The following is a 7,327-nucleotide window of genomic DNA, read 5'->3' as shown; positions in this document are numbered from 1 at the left end:
TCAAACTGGAGGCTCTATAAACTTTGTCAAACTGGAGGCTCTATAAACTTTGTCAAACTGGAGGCTCTATAAACTTTGTCAAACTGGAGGCTCTATAAACTTTGTCAAACTGGAGGCTCTATAAACTTTGTTGAACTGGTGGCCCTATAAACTTTGTCAAACTGGAGGCTCTATAAACTTTGTCAAACTGGAGGCTCTATAAACTTTGTCAAACTGGAGGCTCTATAAACTTTGTTGAACTGGTGGCCCTATAAATTTCCAGCACTCGTATAACGGGTCGCAAAACCAACAAAATAAGACGTCGTGCCCAAGGAAATTGATCCTCTGCGTCTAGATCAGGAGTGGTCAACTTATGGCCCAAGGAAATTGATCCTCTGCGTCTAGATCAGGAGTGGCCAACTTATGGCCCAAGGAAATTGATCCTCTGCGTCTAGATCAGGAGTGGTCAACTTATGGCCCAAGGAAATTGATCCTCTGCGTCTAGATCAGGAGTGGTCAACTTATGGCCCAAGGAAATTGATCCTCTGCGTCTAGATCAGGAGTGGTCAACTTATGGCACATGAGCCAAAAGTGGCGCATTGCACAATTAAAAATATCGCATTTCACCCCGATAAGAAAAATCAAGAAAAAGCATGTCTGCTCGCAAACAAAAATCATAATAAACGATTTCTAGAAGAAAGACGTCAACATGAATTCAATATTATAGCAATTATGACTCCCAAATTGACCAAAAATGTTTTTAAAGCTAATCAGATCAAAAACAAAGAACACATTGGTTTAGTGTAATTGTTAGAATTATATTGTTCTTCTAAATAAGTACACAGATTCTTTTCGTTACACTTGGACATTTTTTTATGTTACTGTTGCGTCTAATTGTGTAAAGAGACTCTTTAGCGATATACTAGCATCAAAATGACAGAATCATGGTTTATAAATAATTTAATCTACGTTCCCTACGAATGTCTGAAGGCTCTCCAATGTTCCAGTGTCAGATGACAATGATAAGCCTTGTTCTATTCCACCTTTCTCCCAGTCCTTTCTTTCCTGTCTGTTTCCTTGATATTGTCCGTTGCAATTATTATATTGTCGTCCATATGTACCACGTCTATTTTGTCTCCCTTGTTCTGTGAAAGTTATTCTGTCTCACACGTTCTGTTAAGGGCAACTACTTGTTACGTCTAATTATGGAATGAGACTCTATAGCGATACACTAGCACCAGAATGACAGAATCATGGTTAAAAATAATTTAATTTTTATTTGCACTGTAAAATACTATTTTGTTTATTTTCTTCCATCTCGGTTCTCTTCCTCTCTAAATGTAATTTTATTCTATGTGTGATTGCCAAAAGACACCATTCTACATTGACGCTATTATGCGCACGTAACTGTTACTTTCTTTAGCTTTTCGTTATTACAAAAAAACATGATGATAAATTCAACATTTATAAAGTCTTTATTGGCTTTAAGTCATTCTGAGATAAAAAAAAAAAACTAGATGGTCAGACATATTTGAGGAAGCAAAGTCATGTCTAGGCTATCATCAAATAAGTAAAGTTCAGTAAAGTAAACTAAGCCGTGAATGACAGGTAGATTTACTGGAACTGGAACCATGCTTATGCCTGTCAGAGATGTGAGCATTATGAAAATAATCAAAATCAAACTGAGGTCACGAGGTAAGTGTTAATATTACAGATTTGGTGGAAGCAAAGCAAATTTATAAAACATGCTAAACCTAGTTATGTATATGTATATACATAGCTTTATTTTGTGACGGGAGTCACAGGTACGGAGTACCAGCACTTTTTTTTAAAAAAATATTACTTTTCTTGTATTTTAACGTATATTATTAATTTTTAGTAGTTAAAAGTTAGGCAATCAACTACTGAGTACCGGCACCTATTTTTTTTTTTTACAAAAATAGCACTGATATATATATATATATATTGTATTGTCATAAATAATAATTCTATACTAGGTTATTGAGAAATAATAAATTTAAATTATAAATGCAAACTCTGATAAGTTTTTTTTTTGTTGTTTTTGTTTTGTTTTGTTTTATTATTCTTAAATCCTCTCCTCTACTGTACAGAGATATACAAACCAAAAATGTTTAACAAAAATTATCATTACCATACTTTAAAGGACTAAAACTTTTATTAAAATTTGAAGTGGCGCATCTGAATAAGAAATGAAAAAAAAAATGGCGCATGGAACCCAAAGGTTGGCCACCCCTAGTCTACATTATTCACTGTGTGCAGAACTTAGTCGAGGCTAGGATAGCTATGCATCTTGGGCTGGAAAGGGACCGCGGGCCGTAGATTGGACTTTAACGATATTAGTATGCTGTAATAACACCTAAACGTTTTCAAGCCTAGGAAGGTTTGTGATACACGAGTACGCACACCTAACAATCGTAAAATATCCAAATGTAGAATTACATCTGGACATAGGACTAAAAGACTACAAGGGCAATAATCAATAAAACACTTTTCCATAACTTACAAAATACAAACGTTTTACATAACAAGCGAAACATGAAAAGTATATATTCTTTAAAAACAAAAGCTTAGATAAGGGAAAGCATCACACAAACACTACTCATATCTCTCAATACTGAAAGGTTTATCTCCCTTTTTCTATATAAAACACAAATTAATTAATTGCCACTACTTGATTAACTAGTTGATTATTTCTTTTCTCATTGAAGTGCATTCTTGCAATCGAACCGCATTCTTCGCACTGTCAGAAGAGAGTATTAAAAAAAAAAAAGTTGCAAGTAAAAAAGGAGCGAGAAAGCCGAAATGTTTTCATGCAATCAGAGCGTACTGAAATTCTAGTTTAAAAAGTCGAATGCCTAATTAAGTCTAATCTAATAAAGAATGAGACAGCAATAGCCAATACCACTGGACGGCTGCCTGGCCGTGCGGTATTCGCTAGAGTGTCGTTCGGTCGTTTTGAGAGGACCGGGATTAATACCCTGCCCGTTGCTATCGCCGGCGTCCTGCGGGAGGTTTGGACTAGGAAGTAGATTATCGTCAACTCGAATGGGCTTCCAATACATGCAAAACACTTTACATACATTATGGGAGTGGACAATCGAGGTCATACAACGAACGTACGCCTGTAATTTGCGTAATTGTGTTAGGATGTTCTTCAGCGGACCTTTTTTTTTTTTGTCAATCAAAAACTGTCCCCTTAACGATGTCAAGCATTAAGAGTATTTTGACTAGACTGGCACAAGAAAGCCACGAGATATAACAATGTAAAGCATTAAGAGTATTTTGACCAGAGTTACACAAACAATGCTACTGTTAGACTTAAGTTATACAGATATGATTTAAATGTTTTTTTTTCTTAGTTATGATGCTTTCAAAAAGAGGCCACAGTGAAATTTGTTCACGTATCATACACACACACACCTCGATGCAAGTTTAAAAAAAAATAAGATCAAAACTGCACGCCTTCAGAAATGAACTAGTTTCCTTCCTACGCAAATACGACTCCGAAGCTAAACAATGCTGGTGTTAATATTGGTTTAGACGACGCATGGCAGGAGATTCGCCAATGGGAAGAAAAAAAAAAACTCCACAGAAAATTTCCGGCTTTATTACAAGATAACAATATTGACGGGGTTGGTTCCCAAACATTGCTTATAGCTAGTCATCTCTACCATGAAACAGAAAGTAGTAGCGTAGGTAGGGATTTAGGGCTGGGGAGGCTTGACGTCTTAGGGGCCCGTGCATTTTAACATTCGACATCATGAAATGATGAAGAAATTTCTATAAATCAAATAAGAACATAAAACTAAAATGTTATTTAACCTTGGTTAGGCCAATAATAGAATATACATCCTCCGCTTGGGACCCCTCCACTCAAGAAAACATTAAGAAACTGGAACAGACACAAAATAGAGCAGTGAGATTCATAACAAACGAATATTCACATTTGATTAGAGTAACACCTATAGTAAAATTACTCAATTTAGAAAGTCCTCAGGAAAGAAGACTTAAAAGTAAAGTAGCAATTATACATAAAACACTGAACCATAATCTTCAAATATAAAAACAAAATTTAATACTCTGAAAGACACAAAGATAAAGGCATACACCTCATCCCATATTTGTACAAAAGCTCCTTCTTCCCTAGCGCTATTAGAGAATGAAATGGGTTGCCTGAACTAGCCAGGAAAACCAGTGACTTGACGGAGTTTAGGTCATTGGTTAATATGCATGACTAAATGCATGACGCGCAGGACGTAATCATCTTCTTTTTTTGAAGTAACGTCTGTATCATATAAGATAAGATAAGAAGAAAGAGGGCGGCTGAGCCGAGAAAATTTATTTTTCAAAGTTATTGTCATTGTTGCTATATATCTATGTTTGAACAGTATCAAGTCATATGAAATTCTTTGAAATTATAACCAATGTTTGTTAAAAATTAAAATATTTTAAGTAAGAGAGGTTGTTCTTTAGTAGGGTCATATTTGCGAAAGGAGTCTGCAATACTATTAGATGAAAACGTTTTGATGAAGGGTTTTTAAAAACGTCTACGCTAATGCGATTCTTTTCGACTTCCGTACGTCGGCAAGATCGAACTTTTCTGTTACGTCGGCAAGATCGAACTTTTCTGTTACGTCGGCAAGATCGAACTTTCCTGTTACGTCGGCAAGATCGAACTTTCCTGTTACGTCGGCAAGATCGAACTTTCCTGTTACGTGGACGACTTTGGTGTAGCAAAAAAAAAGGTCAACGACAGGACGCCTTACAAGACGAGGGGCATTGTAAAAGATAGTAATTATTTATTGTTACTTTTATTACACGTAGGCCTATCTGATTTATAACTCTTAAAATCTATTCCAGATAGATCTATTTCTACATCTAGAATCTAGACGTAATCTGTATTAGATTTATGTCAAGATATAAGCAAAAGCAGCTTGGATATTGTATCAATAAACTTTAAGCAACATTAAATTTAATGAACAACTCAATTGTAGGTACACTACGGCTGACTACGCCATATTTAAATTTATTTCATTTTTTACTTTGAAAAATGATAAAAGTCCACCAATAGTTTTCCCAGTGTGGCCAACGAGCTAGTAATTCTTTTCTCAGCGACATACATCAACTGTTAAATTTCTAGAAATATCTTTAGAGCCGGTTTTTTTTTTTTTAGATCAGCGTCCAGGATCCGCCCTCCATGAAGTTATGACTTAAATAGAGGCATTGTAGAAAGTATTTTACTTTTCTTTTGTTCTTATCATTGGGCGTCATAAATGGACAACCCCTAATATACTACCAGCTCTTCAGGGGAAAAGTCTTCCTTTTCTTCCTTTTTAATCTTTAAGCCCAAGTCTTTTATATGTCACGTGACCAACTCAAGAGTTGTGTTTTTTAAACTTAGATTATAGTAGGCTTGTTTTCAGTCTGAAGTCAGTTAATGAGCGACAAGGATCATTGTTTTTTTATGTCCTGCTGCGGGTCACTCATTCAGAAGTGGATTGTTCGAATACTTTAAATATGAAAAGTAACGGGAAAGATTGTAAACATGTGAATTATTGTTGTGTACCCCCTTGTGATTGTTAGGCACAGAAACAAAAGCAGGTAAACTCCTCAAGTATTGGTTGAACAGTGCTGTGAGTTATCGGAGACTAAATTTCAGATTACAAAGGTAAATAGATTCAGCGGATTGAAAAGGTTAACTGCTGTGTGTGTGTGTGTGTGTGTGTGTGAACTAAATAAATAACTTGAAGTCAGGCAATGTCTTCAATTCACTTTAACATGGCGTCAGATTTCTGGAGATGTGCATAAAATAGAGGTAAATCCATGAAACAGCAAGCTGCTTGGTCTGTCCGATGTAAAGAATACACATATATCAATTAACTCTTTTTCTTCGTCCTTATTTTCCGCGTTCAGAAGGAATTAATCATTTTGACCATTTTTCCTACCCTGTTACGATTAAACTTTAATAACTTTTTTTTTAATGCATGCCCTTTTTATATAACACCAATTAAAGTTTATAAACCTCAAAATTATTATGTTAAATTTATGGCGTCTAATCAACGATGGTATCGTCAATCAGGACATTAACATTTTCAAAACCATATGATAATTTATTTTTTCAATTCCTATTTTTAGTTGCATTTTCTTCATGGGTGGTGGGTGGAAGAAAAAAAATGGACGGTCATTTCGAAAACGGCTTTAACCATTTTCCTAGACATTTGGGAAAACTATTATTACCTAACTCGCCCCACAGTGAAAACTCTGGTTTGACTGTATTTTTTTTTCCAAATATAATCGTGTGAAAACTAAATTTGGCTTACGTTGTTTTGTTTTTAACGCTGCTTCAGCGGGAATTCCCGCACTGGACTCGAATGTTTCGTGTATTCAGTAAAGAGTTGAACATTTTAAACTTTAATGTATTAATGTATTTCCGCACCGTTTTATATAGATCTAGAGTTCCATTCCATATGCCTTTGTAAAATGATTAGATGAACTTGATTGTGCAAGGCTCACTGGAGGAACTTCTTCTTGCAATAATGAAGCATTAAAAGAAATAAATAGAATGGGAATGTTGGACCACATTTCTCGTCCCAAATGCTAGGACAAATTTGTACAAATACTCCTTCTTCCCTAGTGCTATTAGAGCATGGAATGGGTTGCCTGAGCTAGCCAGGAAAACCAGTGACTTGGCAGAATTTAAGTCATTGGTTAACATGCATGACTAAATGCATGACCCGCAGGATGTAATCATATATTTTTTGAAGTAACGTGTGTATTATATAAGATAAGATAAGATTAGATCAATATGGTTTTAACTTATAAAAGAAATATTTTTATATTAGTAGTAGTTAGCACTGTTGAATCAAAATTAAATATAACTTATGTAAGCAATTAAAATTTTTAAAAATATTTTTCTTTTTTTTTAAAAAAAAGCTTAGATTGAGTAACATTGCATCAATTATTTTGATTCAACCATGACAATAATTTTTAATTCATCCCGAATTTAGAGTAGCAAAGATGAACGTGTGGGATTGGATATATTTGTATTTATGGTTTTATTCTTGAGAGCAATTTTCATGCGTATAAAACGTTTATTGCTCTATGGCCCTATTACTTTTATTGGCCAGTTGGGAGTGGGGTGAGAGGGGTGTCTGAGAGCAGGTTTCCGTCTTACTTTTGAAGAAGCTATTTTTTTAAGGTGCTTGTCGAGTCTGATTTCGAACTTGGGGTCTCGATAATGGAAGACCGACGTGTTAGCCGCTTAGCTATTCTGGTTATTATAAAGATAGGAAGTCTAATAGTCTAAAAAAAAAATTAAGAATTTCCA

General features: G+C 35.0%; 1 protein-coding gene across 1 annotated transcript in view; it reads left to right on the top strand.

Annotated features, from left to right (window-relative positions):
• The first annotated feature begins 5,460 nt into the window (after positions 1-5,460).
• LOC106070257 (beta-1,3-galactosyltransferase 5-like) overlaps positions 5,461-7,327 on the top strand; it is a 10,469-nt gene continuing 8,602 nt past the window's right edge. The window contains exon 1 of the mRNA XM_056005109.1: positions 5,461-5,668. The gene's annotated coding sequence lies outside the window, so the exon portion shown is untranslated. The remainder of the gene's footprint in view (positions 5,669-7,327) is intronic.

The sequence above is a fragment of the Biomphalaria glabrata genome, chromosome 12 (assembly GCF_947242115.1).
Source record: "Biomphalaria glabrata chromosome 12, xgBioGlab47.1, whole genome shotgun sequence".
Taxonomy (NCBI): domain Eukaryota; kingdom Metazoa; phylum Mollusca; class Gastropoda; family Planorbidae; genus Biomphalaria; species Biomphalaria glabrata.
Note: the sequence above shows the minus strand (reverse complement) of the source record. Positions and strands in the feature narration are given on the sequence as shown.